The sequence below is a fragment of the Chinchilla lanigera genome, unplaced genomic scaffold (assembly GCF_000276665.1).
Source record: "Chinchilla lanigera isolate Chin_1 unplaced genomic scaffold, ChiLan1.0 scaffold00040, whole genome shotgun sequence".
Taxonomy (NCBI): domain Eukaryota; kingdom Metazoa; phylum Chordata; class Mammalia; order Rodentia; family Chinchillidae; genus Chinchilla; species Chinchilla lanigera.
The window spans coordinates 10680814-10697317 of NW_004955441.1; the positions used below are offsets into that span (position 1 = coordinate 10680814).

General features: G+C 37.8%; 1 protein-coding gene and 1 long non-coding RNA gene across 3 annotated transcripts in view; one reads left to right on the forward strand and one right to left on the reverse strand.

The window, feature by feature from the left end:
* The window catches only part of Thada (thyroid adenoma associated), a 321327-nt gene that overhangs the window by 209259 nt on the left and 95564 nt on the right, over positions 1 to 16504 (reverse strand).
* LOC102023957 lies at positions 10931 to 15988 on the forward strand. 2 transcript variants are annotated; one of them, XR_001235304.1, is made up of 2 exons: positions 10931 to 10969; positions 15603 to 15988. It is a non-coding gene; the product is annotated as an uncharacterized LOC102023957 (long non-coding RNA). The 2 variants fall into 2 exon arrangements; XR_262067.2 differs by lacking the exon at positions 10931 to 10969 and adding an exon at positions 11039 to 11080.

Genomic DNA, 16504 nt, shown 5'->3' on the forward strand with positions numbered 1-16504 from the left:
GGGAAGAAGCAAATGACAAAGGTCAAAGGCAAAAGTCAACTGAGAAGAGCTGCAACATCTCAGCAAGTTACAAATTTAAGAGTGGCAGCAGTTTGAGAGGTGGGGACACACACACCTCCTCAGACCATTATAAACTGAGGCTTAACACAAAGGCTCTGGCTTCTCTGGGGTGAATACCATGACATCTGTTCTCTTGTCAAAACAGCCACTAAATTGATTTAAGAAAATATTCTCTCTCTTTTTCTACAGCTATTGGTTCATAATTACACAATTTCTCTTGAGCCTTGGTTTCCTTAAGACATGTTTATTCTGCACATCTGCTCTCCCCATACCTGATTACACAAAGGTATCATAAAGAGCAAACCAACAGGTATAAAGAGACCAGCCCTCAAAACAGATCAAAGCAAACAGCCCGTGGAGTCCTTTGGAAATCTTGGCTGGCAGCTCTTGTAAATAAAAGTGCTTCTAAAGCAGAAAGCATTCAACTACCGTATTTATATAGGGCGTGATTGACAGGTCAGTTATTAACTTCATAAAAACACAGGCAATGTTAACTAGCAAGAATGTTTGTTCTAGCTGTTCTATCTGAAGGAAAATGAAATCCAAGATAGAATGGCTTGCTCTCTGTTTCTTTTAAGTATTTATTTTAGAACTGTGCAGTATAAAAGAATGTTATTTCAAGTCAGTGAACTTAAGCTATTTTGCTTACTGTTCTGGAATTTAAGTATGTTGTTATAATTCTTCAGAAAACAAATGTTACATTTACTAAAGGCAAATTCCAATGGTGCACCATGATCTTTTCAAGCCCCCAACAAGTTTTTATTCTTTTGAATTACTAAAATTAAAGAAATTTTACATTAATTAATCTTTCTTCCAGAGACTCAAGTGTATCAAATCAGGGAATTAAAGAGCAAAAAGACTTCCTCCCAATGCTCTGGATACAAACATGTGTTCTTTTAACTGCTAAAGGCAGGTCTAAAATGTGCCAGAAGGAGATAAGAGTAAAGTAGTATTTTATTAACATTATTTGAAGGCTTTTCTTTGTTTCTAATACATTCTATCATGTATAGTCATTTATACTAATACCATGAAGTAGCACGTTTTATTTTTTAAACTCTCAGAAATCATGCATGTAGATATATTGGTCAGGATACCCTGTAGATACCCCTTTGCATACGATGGCTTTTATTTTCAAGATTAATATGGAAAATGTACACATCCATCCCCATGGGTACTAACAACAGCGTCAGCAAACTAACAAGAATGTTTCTCTGACTTGAAGATTAACTGCTATTATAGTTACCCTGAGCAACTTTATAGCAAGGAAAAATTTTAAAACTTTCATTTATCTGATTTATACTTATATTCATTTATAAAATAATTGTTTTAAGTAACAAGGAAAAGGTAGAAAGAAAAGTTAGAAAACTGGTTTTGCTTTTTTAGAACCAATCAGCAAACACTTTTAAGATTGGAGTTATATAAAGTTGGCATTTTCTAACCAAATAAATGCTTATGAAGTGGACTGGTGTTTATGTGCATGTTTGTTTATGTGTTTAATATCCTCGGGCCTCAGAGTTTTTCCATGTAAACATAAGTTTTGTTAAATGCCTCTTGAATTGAATTTAAAAGGCTATGTGTTAGTAAAATGCTTTACTCTTAGCAAATGCTGTCACCATATGAGCGGCATGCTGAACCTAAGAGCAAACCTCAAATACCCAGAAACCCCATCCTTCCTCATCAGTACATTTAACGTACTGCAATCTTGCTTCCTCCAGCACTCCTACAAACAACAGTCTTTCAGAACACAGAATTCTTATGAAATAAATACTCAGCCTCGGAACATGCCCTGGCTGCCTCCTCTGCTTGCCCCTCCCCCTTCCCCTGCAGGACTATATTTTCAAACTAGAATATTTGTTTTGACAGACTTCTGCTTGCTTAATTCCCTGGCAAAGGATTTCTTGCGCACTCCCAGCCAGTAATGAACATTTTGCCAGAAATATGCAACTCTTGGCATGACAAAAATAAGGGGAGAAAAAACCCTGCCAGCAGAGGCTTCCAGATTGAAGATAAAAGCAGGTACCCTGGATGAAGAGAACCCTTTCCCCTAACATGTTATAATTTCCTCATTTTCCCTGCTCCTCACTCTCGTAAGGAAAACCTTCATTTGGCCGTTTCACATACCTTCTCTCCCTATATAAAGCAATGGGAAACAAGCCTTCAAATCTTGCTTTCTAATTAAAGAACTACTTAACCAAATGAAAAATGTAGGTTAGCTAATCCTACTCAGGGAGAAAATCTCCAAAACAATTTCTTAATAATAGTTTATCGGGAAAATTAAAATCCATTAAACTTATTTAATCCAGTGGAATACTTCTCTTTCATTATTTCTCCAGTTACACTTAAGGACCTAACACTCAAAAACTTAACTATGCAAGATGGTTCCACTTTCCCCCACTGAGTTCAGAAGGGTTGGGTGGGGGCCAAGCGGCTCTCCTCAGGGAGCTGAGGGTGTGGGTGAAGTGCCTCCTCCACAATTACCCAGATTCTTGGGAGTGGTACCCCAGAGTAGATTTCCTGCATGGGTGGATTCAGGCTCTTTCCAAAAAAACAAACAAAACAAAACAAAATACTCACAGATCTTGAAAGAGACAAGCATGTCCCAAAGAATATTAAATTACTGCAACAGTCTCTGCTGACAGACCCTCTTCCTGCACACATCACTTAATTACTGATGCCTCCTGGAGTCCATCTTGGGTGACCCCATTCACGGCTGGCATAGATACCATCTATCCACAGATGACTCTTACTAGCCCAGACCCCACTGCTGGGCTCCAGACCCCATGTATCGAACTGCCAAATGGGTATGTCCCACTGGATGTCCTTCAAGCATCCCAAAACAGATGCAAAACTGAACCTAGAGTCTTCCCCGACCCATCTGTTCCTCTGAATTCTCACCTCCTGTCAACTGGCCAATGCCAATCTCAGCTATCATCCCACTTATCTTTCCTCTTCCTTGGTCCCCTCATTCTCTACCAAGTCTTGTCAAATCTACTGTTGTACTATCCCAGCCAACATCTCCCACTGTGCATCATCCTTGCCTGCCTCAGGTCTGTCTTCCTCTCACCACTTAGCCCATCCATTCCCCCCAAGTATGTTGTTTAAAACACAGTTCTTTGCAAAATATTCCACAGAAAAGGAGTCCACAACTCAGTACTTTAACTGCATACCTGACACTATGACTGGAGAGTCGCAGTGCCTAACAGCACCGTAAATCTTCAGGAAATATGTTATACCGAACCTTCGCTATTATCAACTACCCTCTTGGCGCTCCTTCTCCCTACACATTTCCTTCAAGCTCAGACCTTGCCTCTTACAGGAAGCCTTCTCTGGTAATACAAGATTCATGCTATGGGCATGTAGTTGAAGCGTGTCTTTTCTTTTTCTTTCTTCTTTTTGAGACAGGGTCTTGCTATGCAGTTCAGGCTTGCCTTGAGCTCACTTTGTACCCCAGGATGGTTTTGAACTCACAATGATCCTCCTGCCTCAGCATCTGGACTGCTGGGATTACAGGTGAGTGCTGGGATCACAGGTGAGTGCTGGGATTATAGGCGTGCACCACCACACCCAGCAAAGCCTATCTTTTCTACTTGACTCCAAAATCATTGAGGCCAAAGACTGACTTATTTACCTTCTAATGGCCAGCATATCACCTGGCACATAGCAGCTGTCCATCAACCCCAATAAATAAATGAATGCAAAAAACAGTGAAGTGTATTGTGCATTTACATTGCAGAGGCACTTTTCTAACAGCCTTGGGGACACGGCTTCAACTCAATTACACAAAACTTTAGGAGGTATTTCAATACATGAAATACATTCAATTCTTGAAAGAATGAATGTTTAATTATTCCTCTAATATGACCTTATTTTCTTATCTCCAGCAGGGTAAACATTTCATTTTATTCTACTTCTCAAGAAAGAGAATGAGATTAAATCACTGGAAAACAGGTAAAACTTTATTACTTTTAGGAATACTATATATTATTGAACAAAAAGCTTTGATATAATAAAAAGTAACTCGGGAGTCATTTGAATTTGAACATCAGCTCTGCTTTATACTAGACTAGACAGGAGGCATATAGTAAATTAATCATCTAAATTCCAAGTATGTCATCAAGAATGGGGACAATAGTACTTCTTATTGAGCATTCCCACTAGAAATACATGAGATAATTGTTGAAGAGTCCTTTCCAGGCTTTGTTGTAAAGTTGGGTATACTGATATTTCTCCCATGAATGACAATAGAATGGTATTTTCCTCCCCACATAGCTTAAGATCAACTACTGCATATTTGTATTTTTATTTCTCTTGTGGATAAACTGGTCTAAACAACTGGAAAAGCTTTCAAATCTCCATAGATTTCTACCGAAAGTTAAACTTTCTACTAAACTGAACTAATCAAACCACATCTGTTTTGAGGCTTACAGTACAAACTTGGAAATAAGAAAAATCATTGACTATTAATAAAAATGTCTGACAACAGTCTTAAAAATTTTAACAAAACCATGATCAGCACAACAGACCCAACTATCTACACTGTAGAGGCTGTCTAAACTCTTCCGCCACTAAGGGAATCTTATATAATATAGCCAGTGCTCCCAGCCCTACAAACTATGAACAGCTCAGTAGATAAATCTCAGTAAGCCTCCACATCAAACAGACTGGAAGAAATCAGAAGACCGCTGAGCTAAGCCAGACCAGGCTGATATTTTGGTTTATTGGTTAACTGTTATGCTTGGAAAGGCATAAAGCTTAATTGCAAGGCTTGAGGTGTACGTAAAAAATGCCTGACTTAAGTAGAAATACTGATCATAGCATCTGTCACTAGTTAAAATACATGGAGATCTTTATTCCAGATATTTTTTGTTGTTTACACTTTAAATAAATGAAAATAGCCAGTCACATAGTGACTAAACATGAATCATTGTTGCAGCTTTTTCAGAATGCTTGGAAATCCCAGGTGTAAATAAGGGAGTAACACTGTTGTTAATCCAAGTCATGTGAAAGTTAAAAGGGGAAAGAATCTGGTTTAGTTTATGGCTTCTTGTGGTATTAACCATAGGTTTTTCACAAATATTAATGAATACAACACTTTGAAACACTATATGGAAAAGTGAAATCCGGTGGTGTAATTTGGGTCTTTTTACTATTTTGGACTGAATAACTAACTCCATTTTGGCTGAATAAGCAACAAAACTAAACATTTTTAAAAGGCCCTCAAATTCTAGTAAAGGCGCAGTAAAGGCTTCCAGACTGAAAACAAGGTCCTCAGCACTGTGATGCTCTCGTTTTCACCACTACCGAAGTTGCCCAACTACACAGGCAGAATTTACATGGTGCTTTACGATGTGCAGAAGACTTAAACGGAATCCTACCCTTTAAGAACTTGGTGTTTACTTCAGAGTACATAACTCTTTTCCAAGAGAGTGTATAGAAGTCTAGAGTATACCAGGAGCCCCACAGTCAAACAAATGGTGAGACGACTGGTTCATTCATGCAATTAATTTAAAACAACAGGCACAAAGCAAGAGCACCCTACACACCACACACTACCACCCTGGGCCCTTCAGAAGCTTCATGACTTCTGTTCCTCCTAACAGTTCCAGAGGTGGACACGGTACAGTGATCATCCCGTAACACAGGAACACGGAAATGAAGAACCCGAGGCTCGAGGACTAAGCAACCGCCCCAAAAGTTAAATCTTGATACACCTATCTCAACGAGTACCTTCATCATCTGTGACACAGGGCAGACCCTGAATAAGGCACCAGGCCTAGCACTTGCTCTAAAACAAGCCATAGTCAAGTGAGGAAAAACTTCCAAGAGGAAGAAAGGTTTGAGCTGAACCTGAAAGATGGAAAATCAGCACAGCTTACGAAGAAGAGACAGGCATTTTCAGAGTAGAAAAGACACGAACAAAAGCATTCAAATGAGCCATAGGGAGATTAGCTTGAGTAAAGTGTATTTGTTGGGGGAGGGGAAAGGTGGTTTGCAGGAGTTTAACAAATATTTGTGGGTTTGAATAACAGCAGATAAGGTGAAAAGGGCAGGTCTAAATTTTAGAAGGTCTTGAAAGTGATGCTGAAGAAAATACAATTAACCAACAAATAATGTGGGCAAAAATTCAACCTCTCTAGTAATGAAAGCAATGCAAACTGAAACAACATGGTCATCTCCCCCTCATATTCCCTTAAAGTGCATTAAAAAAAATTATACCCACTTCCAGGAAGATTGTACATGCTGGTAAATTTGTAAATTGATATCACCTTATTTAAAAGAAACTCAGCTATCAGTTTCATGGAATATTTAATATTCTTTAACCCAGTATCTTATTTCTGATCCTTTGTCCCAAATAAATAATCCAGAAAATATGGGCAAAGATACAATGCATGAGAGAATATTTCCTGCACAATTTTTTTTATAATGTGGGAAACTGAGATGCAGTGTAAATGCTCAGTGATAGGCAGCTGGTTAAAACAAAAAGAAAACTGGTCTTCAAAAAGAGAAAAGGGCAAACAGAAGGACATGGACTTCAGCCTACAGGCAACAGAGAGGTAATGGAATGAAAATTCCTGAGTGGGCAGGTGACATGCAAAACTGGTTTTCAAGAAAACCGATTTATAAAGGAATCTGACAATATATAACCAGAATCTAAAGACAAGTGGTACCCTTCATCATAGAAACGACATCCAGGAGGCTCTGTATGTAGAAAAGAGCCCTACATAATAAAACATTTTCTATCTATCTATCTATCTATCTATCTATCTATCTATCTATCTATCTATCTCCCTCTCTTTCTCTCTCTCTCTCTCTCTCTCTCTCTCTCTATATATATATATATATATGTGTGTGTGTGTGTGTGTGTGTGTATCTCATACCATTACTAACAATAGTTTTAAAGATAGGATGGAAATGAAATATTAAATAGTGATAGAATTATCAAACTATAATCTGTTCACTATAGGGAACCTAAGCACTTATAAAAAGACAAACTACATGTTTCTGTAATTACTATAGATGAAAAATTGCTTCCTATAAATAAAAAAAAGAGGATGTAAAACTGTGTAGAATAATTATAAATACAAAAAGTAAACACTCATGGGTAGAAAAAAATGGCAGGAAAATACACTGAAATGCTTTCAGAAAATATACCAAGATTGCTTTTGGGTGAAGAGAAGACTAGATTTTTCTTATTCTCCATATTTTTCTTGTAGGAATGTATCCTCACTTGGAACATAAAAAGTGAACCGAAGAATAAAGGAGAGAACAGCAAGGTATAGACTTGTGGAGATGCCAGCATAACCCTTTCACTCATGTGGCTCTGGAAGACTTAGCTACCCTAAAATCCTGCAGTACAGTGGTGGGAACGAGGAGACAATTACGGCCGGAGAACAATCATTTTCAATACAGGGAAAGACTGTTCATCTGCGGGTATTCATGTCAGGGAAGTCCTGCGGGACAAAAGGCTGACTGTGGTCTGAAAGAATGGGCTAAGAAAAGACTTGGAGTCCACAGACTTGCTGAAAATAGATGGGTGTTTTCTTTGGATTCACAATTGCACTCAGATCTCTACAGATTCAAGATTCTTCTAAGTAAACAGATTTCAAAAGTATCGCCTTGAGGGGAAAAGAGAATATTGCTAACTTATCATTTAGTATTCCTCAAAAGAAACTAAAGATATTGACAATTACAGTGTTTCTAATCATAAAGAATACACACCAAAAACTACAAGTAGAGGGACTTGTAAAGAGTTGGCCTAGCTCCAGGCATCTCCTACCGCATAGGCTAGAGCATATATATCATACACAGAGCACGTAAGAATCATCGGACACTTGCCTCTCGGGTTATATTAGAAAAATAGTATGACACTGAATTCTGTTTTTTTTTTTTTTTTTTTTTTTGGTTTTTCTCCGGTACCAGGAACCGAACTCACGACCTTGCGCTTGCCAGGCAGGCGCTTTTGCCACTGAGCTAAATCCCCAGCCCCTGACACTGAATTCTTAACTGGTGATCCTTCCCTGTTCTTTCTTATCACTGCTGTCACTTCACAGTCAGACTTCTCTCTTCCTTTATCATTTTTTGCCTGATGGTTTTGGTTTTGCTTCTTTGTTCCATCACAAGCACACCAGATGTTTCCTAAGAATAAGCTATTCTTGTATCTCTCTTGGTGCCTACCATCAAGTTCAGTACACACTTAATGTTCAACACTTATTGAATGATAAATATCAGACCAGAGTACAAAGTCATTCTAGACTAAAATAAACTAGCAAACATGATTCCTTTGCTGTGATTCAAAATTTTTTATAAAGATTGAACTACTACATACAAGGCCTGAAAAATCATAAATTTATTGAGGTTAGGGGCAGGAATCTTGATACAAGAGAAACAAATCACCCAGAAAATGCCACGGATTAAACAGAACTCAATTTTCATAGCTAAACCAACCAGTTTGGAACAAGGGCACCATTTTGAAGATAGCCAGAACTGAAAACAGGATGGATAAAACCAATCAAGTGTTTAAGAATTTCCATATATGGAAAGGCCATCATATAGCATGTGAAATACATTTTTCCAAAGACATTAATGTTATAAAAGGTGGCATTGTAGGTAGCCTATACAAATTATTTACTTCAGCATTGAAACACTGTATTTCTATGTTTAAAATTGAAATCTAGGCTATTACAATATTGGTAAGTACCCGAAATAAGAGAACACCGATGAAACAACTTCTTTTACTTGATGAAATGTTGAAGTTCTACTAAAAGTTGGCTTAATTAAAGCTTGATAAAGATGACGACCTGTGCTGGGTTTCTGGAGCAAACTGGGTACCTGCCCCTCTTAGAGGTCAGCAACACTGCGATATTAGTACGTATCATTTCATTCCTAAATACATGTAGGGGTGGTGTAACACCAATCCTGCTCCGTGTTTATCATATCTGAAGCAGCAAGATAAAGAAGTGGTCAGGAGTGCCAAGACCTGTGCAGTTCTTGATGGTCCTGGGAAAAAACAGCGAGGGGATTTAGAAAATAAGACAAGAGACGAAAGCTCAGGTCAGGTGGAGCCCTCTTTCCAGATGGGAAAAGAAGAACTGAACAACAACAGTAGTGGCGTTCACTTATACTTTTGAAAAAGTTAGTACCGTAAGACACAGGGTTGCCTAGTGACTAATGACTGGAATTGCCTCAGGCAAATTTTTTTCTCAGGACCAAAGTATTTCCAGCTTCAGCTGCTCCCTACCCAGGTGAGATTTTTTTCTCACCTTAATAGAAGAATTCAAAGAGATGGAGAGAGGAAGGGGTTTAAAGAGTATGCAAGCGAGCTCAGCTGGAGCAGCACAGATGCACCAGAGGCAAGCCAAGACAAGGTGAGCAGAGCAGCAGGGTGTGTAGGCTCTTCCTGTGAAGGAACCCAAAGCACAGAGTCCTAACAGCTTCCACCTTCTTGTACAGTTTACTCTATAGCTATGGCCAAGACTTACCTCTCCTCCTCCACTACTCTTCAAACATTTAGATCCTGTTTTACACATGTCTATATTTCCCTCAGTGCTCAGAGCCTTTAACCTAGTAAGTATATCTGCTGAGAGAAAATGAGAAATAAAAATGGTGACTTACCTAAAATGGACACCAATTCCATAGATATGGAACCACTGGCGTAGGAGGGCTTTGACCCGGAAGTAAAAGATGTGATCAAGCGAATAAAGGTGGAAGTACATAAATGGCCACTACATATACTAAACCAATTGATCAGAACTTGAGTGATTATACAAATAAACACAACAAAGACCAAGATATTCTAAGAGCCAGAAAAAGACAAAGATGTCTTAGAATTGTGCTTACAGAGTGGAAAATTCTAGCACTCTAAGACTTAGTAAACTGGATCAGACTTACCAATCCTTGTCAAATGAAGCTACCTCTGACCCCACGTTCTATCCAACCCAGCTGGCTTGCCCTGACCTAGACAACCTCATGTTCCAGTTCTACAAAGGAGTCTGTACAGAACAAAACCAAGTTTAGAGGCCAAAAAGGACAAAGAAAAACTTGGCAGACAGAGAAAGAGATTATTCAAGACAACTGGCCTAATTTGAGTTCAGAGGCCAAAATAGTCACATCAAAATATCGCATTCAATTTAAATAGGAAAAAAAAAAATTTAAATAGAATAGGAATTTTTTACTCAGAAATAAAAATAATTAAGTACAAATCCCAATAAATTTAGAAAGATCATTTGACTTCTTATCATTTGACTTTATGATAGGAAAATCAATGTTACAATATATGGGTCAAATTCCAAAGTGAATCAAAGTTGTAATGAAAAAAACAAGTTAACTTTTGTTAGTTTTCAAGAAATTATAAACCAGTGAGATGTTTCATATTGCAGAATACCATTTTCAGGCTTTCATTAGATTGTATCCAGAATCTGTATTTCAATGCTATGCAAAATTATATTCATGTGCGAAAATATATACTTTGTTCCTGGGTACTATGGTTTGTCCCACAAGGATCCACATTCTGGAGGCTTGGACTTCGATGTCACAGCATTGAGGTAGCAGAACTTTTAAGGGGAATGGTCTGATGAAACATAATTAGACTAAGAAGGTTAAACCTTCATGAATGGATTAAAGTTGTCTTGGGGTCAGGTCTCAGGGAACTGAATGAGTTCTGGACAGAGTGAGCTGTTTTAAGGGAGGGCCCCATCATGTACTTGGCCTTGCTACATACACACAGTCAGTTCCATTTCTGCTTGTCCACTGTACTGTGATGAGCCAAGGGGCCCTCTCCAGCACACCAGCATTCTGTTACCCCCAGCCACCAGAATTCTTTATTTATTACCTAGCATTAGGTATTGTTATAATAACACAAAATGGACTAAGACACTGAGTGAAAATTTTAAAAGGCAAGCTGCATATAAGAGTAAGTTATACAGGCCAGGCGTGGTGGAACAAGCCTGTAATCCCAGCACTTGGGAGGCTATGTTAGGAGGACTGCTGAGTTCGAGGGCAGCCTCGACTACATAAATTCAAGGTCAGTCTGAACTACACAGTGAGACTCTGCCTCAAAAAACACAAAAAATTTTTAAAAAGAAAAAAATAAATTATACAGAACAATATACCCAGACACTTGTACAGCTTCCTGTTGTGTTACAATTTTATGTAGGAAATATACAAATAAAGGAAAAATTATTCTATTAGGCTAAAACACTGCATATATTATCTTCCTATATTTAAGTCAACATTCCTAATGAAAATATTTTCAAAGCTTCTGCGATAGCCTAGAACACAGCAGCTGGTACTATTAATGCCTAATCAGCATTTATTTCCCCATCCCAGCCCTCCTTTCAACAACCTTGTCTTTGGTTGGAAATATACCCTTTTCAAAACAGTCATATGTTTCAGAGAGGGCTGGCACCAACCCCAGACATAGATGGAGAACCCTGAGTAGTCTAAGCTAATTACGGTAGATACACTTCTTTCACCAGGACTAAGTTGGGGCGTGCTGAGACGTTAACTTTGGGCAACAAGATATGGTGAAGAAAAGGCCGTAGGGTGTGGAGGTCCGGATACAAGAACATACACAGGAAGAGGAGCTACTGCTTTTAAAAAGATATAAAGAGCTAGGTGTGGTGGCACACCCACAGACCAGTCTGAACTGTAAAGTGAGACCCTGTCTCAAAATGCATGAATAAACAAATAAATGAGAGGGGGTATGCAGCAGGCCACTAGGATATTGTACATAGATTCTGCAACCTCTGGATGTGATAACTATAGCATCCTGCAGCCATCAAGAAAGCTTTCCTGGGTCTGTACCACCACATCTGAGATGGCATCATAGAAACGGGGAAAATTTTGGGTTTTCTACTACTGGCACCCAGAAGTATTGTAAGTGCCATAAGTCTGAGTCATTTCATGCTTGTATTTATATTTTAGTAAGTGGAGTTATTTGGGAGATGAGGGGTAATAACAACAGAGTATACTGCTTAACTTATTACCAATACAAACAGTCCAAAGAACTCAGTCTTCCTAGGCGACCCAAAGCTTGCCTTCTATATTTCAAAGTTGGTTACTATAGTAAGTCCCCAACTTATAAACAAGTTCTGTTCTGGGAGAACATTTGTAAGTCAGATTTGCTCATAATCCAACAAAGTGGGTCTTATACAATACACTTGTGAATCTTATACTGTACATCTGTGGAAGTCTGTAACTCAGATGCTTGTAAGTCAGGGGCACACTATACTCTGTTCCCTACTCCCTCTCTGCCCGCACCCTCCCCACATCCACAAAAACACACAGACAGATATATCGCAAGTCTGACAAATTACATACTCAGCTTGTTGATCAGTTCTTCAACTGCTATGGGCATTATTTCCCCATATAAAAAATCAAGGTTTTGGGAAAATGGAAAGTATTCCTTCTGATAAAACTCTAGACTACTATAGAATATGAAGTTTATTCTCCCAAAGGGACATTTTAATTATAATAGGATTTTTAAAAGTCTATAATTATGAAACGTATAGATTCACATGTATTAACTACCTACTACATATAGGATGCTTTCAAATTTTTATCTGACAAATTAGGATAATATAATGTATTTAACTGCATCTAAAACTAAGTCTTTCTGTTGCTACCAAGATAATCAGAAAAGAACATCTTCTTTCCTTTATCTGGTGATACTCCTAATAATCAGAAACATGACTGTCACTTGCCCTAAACAGTCTGCCCATATCAAACTATGTTTGATGGAGCATAGATGTTCTTTGAGAGAAAGAGAGACCAAGGGTCAAGTAATTTAGGGAAGTACTGCATGCTATATCCCACTCATGAAGATTCACAAGACACATTATAGCATATTAAATGCTCTAAGACAGCAGTGATGAACCTATGGTATACTTGTATTTTTCTCTTAAGACAAACATATTAATATGAGTTGTTTTTCTAAACTAAAACCTCAGTATTCACGTTTAATTGCCGTGTTGGCAACTTGTGATAAATAAATGGGTTTTGGGTTGCAGTTTGGGCATTTGTCTCTAAAAGATTTGCCATCACTGTTTTAAGAGATAATGCCATGAAGAAACTTTTATTTACTCTCACACTTCTATTTACTAAAACACAAAAATCAACTTTTTAGTAAATATGTTTTAATTTCTCAGAGGAAACAGTATTTCTTAAAAGGTGGGACATACTCCTCTTAGCACAGTCAGTACACAGTTTAGAAGTGACAGAAAGAATAAATGCTACAATGATCACACCTGGTTATTCACAAGCAATTCTCTTCCAGGGCTTTGCACTAGTCTGCTAGTCAGTGACAGAATGGGATCACTCCTCAAATGATTCTTAAAACAAAGATTTTAACATAGACAAAAAATACATAGATACAGAAACTTCTAAACTATTCCCAAAGTTAAAAAAAAAAAAAAATCAAACTAGTTTCTTTGGCATGTCTATTGTACTCACTGATAGGCACCCAGAACCTAGTGCAGTGCCTATACAGAGCAGGTGATGATCCATGGACCCATGCTCTGGGAATGAATGAACACTATCATGTCCTCTCTGTCCTGGTCTGGTTTATTATCTAACTTCCCCAGACACACGCAACATGTGTCCCAACCGCCACCTTTGTGCCATACAAACCTACAGGCAATACCCTGTTCTATCACTATGCAAATCCTGCCTTTTCTTTCAATTCCAGATTAACCTGTACTGCTGCCTGGGGCTTGGCCTCCTCCTCCTCTGACCCTCTATCCTGACAGTACCGCAAAGTTTGCTAATCATAGTTCCTAAAATAGCTCACAAGTTAGTCTTATCTCTCAATAAACAACAAACTCTTTGAAATCCACACTATGTCAAAAAACTATTTTGGTATGTGCTAGTGGTACCTAATAAGCATTCAATGATAAAATGTATTGATTATATTTTATAAAGAAAGTTCAGTGTATAACTATAGTTGAAAATTCCTGTAATTTCAAAGCTATATACATCACTAAAACTAGTCGTTACAAAGATTAAGTTTTGAATAAGAAAGAAATATTATCCAAGTTCTAAAGGAACTATTCCTTTCAGCTTTAACCTCTTTGGTTCTATTTTTTCGTTTGGAAAATAGCTCTGGAATATTTCTCTACAGGTAGTGAATGGATAACAAATACTGCTTATGAGCAAATCTGACGTCTTAAATTATGTAATCCTGGTATTACATTATATTAGTCTGGCTCATATAAAATGTAAGCTGCAAAAATACCAAAGTTGAGAAAAAAATATTTACTCATGCTTTTACTAAGATGCAGAAGGAGGATGCATGCATTGCCAAAATTCCATAGAACGTGCTCAAACGAGAGCAACAATGCCTTAGTTATTAGAGAAGGAAATGGCCTGAAGCACTAGTTAGAAACAAAGATTACTTGGTCCATGCAAGAGTCAATATTTAAGAACACAATGACTAATTCCCAACTCAAATTCATGAACATATTCTTTTTAAGAATTTCTTTTAGGTTAAACTTTTTACTTGTGGTTTTCCTATCTAAAATCCAAGAACCTAACAATAAACAAAAACTTAAAATATGACACTCTTCAGTAGGCCAAAGTGCAGCTATAGGTTTAATTCTGATTTTAAGAACTTTTCAACAAGGGCTTCTTCCAAGACTTATACTTTACTTCTTAGTCTCCAAAAATATTCATTTATCTACTCATTAAATGTGTGACAAGTATCTGTGAAAAATACATGAATGATACCTCCAGACCATGTCAACACTTTGGGTTCTTAATTTCAAATCACTAATATTTAAAATCCTATGACAAGTGCTTCTTTGGGAGAACAAGCCTCATATTCTACATTAAAATCATTTGGATCCAACCGGTAGTACGGTTACTAATAAAAACTTCATTTTTAAGAAATCAGTTAACTTTAAAAATGTTCTAGACTAGCTTACTGTGAGCAAAAAATAAACATTAAATTATAGTGCCAGTACTAGCTTTATGATCTTAAGCAAATTACTTAACATTTTTATACCTCAATTTTCACATCTGTGGAATGAGAATAGGAATGGATAATTTTTTTACTTTCTCTCAACGATAAAAATAAGTAATAATCAATGTTATTATTAATGTTTTAATTAAAGATCTGAATGAAAAATGTAAGTAGAGATTGTGAAAAATACTACGTTAAGTCTAAAAGAAATCATTCACAGGTAAGAGTTTCTGTAAGCCCCCAAACCCTCTCCCTGTAGCATCAAACTAGTATCAAATACAAAAGTTTTGCAGAAATGACTGTAAAACAACCTGTAAATTTCTTGCTAGCAATAACAATACTATGCTGGGTGTGGCCACACACCCTGTAATCCCAGTACTCAGGAGGCTGAGAAAGATGATTTCGAGGCCATCTTGGACTACAAAGTGAGTTCAAGCCAGCCTGAACTGCACAGAAAAACCCTGTCTCAAAAAGATTAAAAAAAAAAAACAACAACAAAATTAAATAACAATACCCTATTGGGTCAGTTTACTCCATTCCCTACTTACCAGTCAGAACACTAAATTTCCAACTTTCTGGTTTACAGTGACCTGAGAAACCTTCAGGCCTACTCTTCCCTCATCTGTGTCTGCACGGAAACATCAACTGGCTTGCTGAGAAAAAGAATATTCATAGGCCAAAGAGCCTATCGTCCATATCATCTTCTACCATCCATAGCAAGAGTCTTCTAGTTACTTCAAAGCAAGCCTCTCCTCTGGCAGCCTCTCACTTTTCCCATGAAAATCAACCTACCACGTGGGAAATGTGAAATTGTGGTCCATATTCATATCTCAGGTAAAGTGGATCACTTCCCATGGACTGACAAGGCATAACCTAAAGCCAGACTGTAAAAAAATGGACTCACTGTTCATGAGGAACTCTGCATGTTGGTGGGCAAATTAATACTACTCTGTAGATGGAATGCAATTCTCATGTTCTAGTCCTGTCACTTTCTGGCTAATGACAGTAGGCAAGTAACTAGATGTCACTACCCTGGGTTTACTCCACCGGGAGGTGAGAATGACATTATCCACTCACGGTGCTGAGATCAAGGCTAAATTAGACACCTGAAAAAGGCCTGGCATGTGCCGAGAGCAGATAGGCAGTCAGCACTGAAGAAACGCCACCTGCCTTCAGAATTTTCAACTCAGCTTGGACAAAGAGACTCCAAAAACAGGTTACTGTCATCTTGTTCATGGACAGTCAGTTACCTTAGAGCACAGGGTATTTCTGATTTATCTGAGGACCTAGCAGAGGGCTGTCCCAGGATAAAGAAATAAAATAAAAAATGCTTACTCAGGGGAGAAAATGAGAATTTCTGAGGTCAAAGGATGTTACGTTTTCTTGGCCACGATCAAAGAAAATTCTGATTTTTAGTTTGGACAAATAGGCCCTTGCTAGAAGATACCACGTAGTTCAAAGCAACCTATTCTGAATTCTAATAATTAC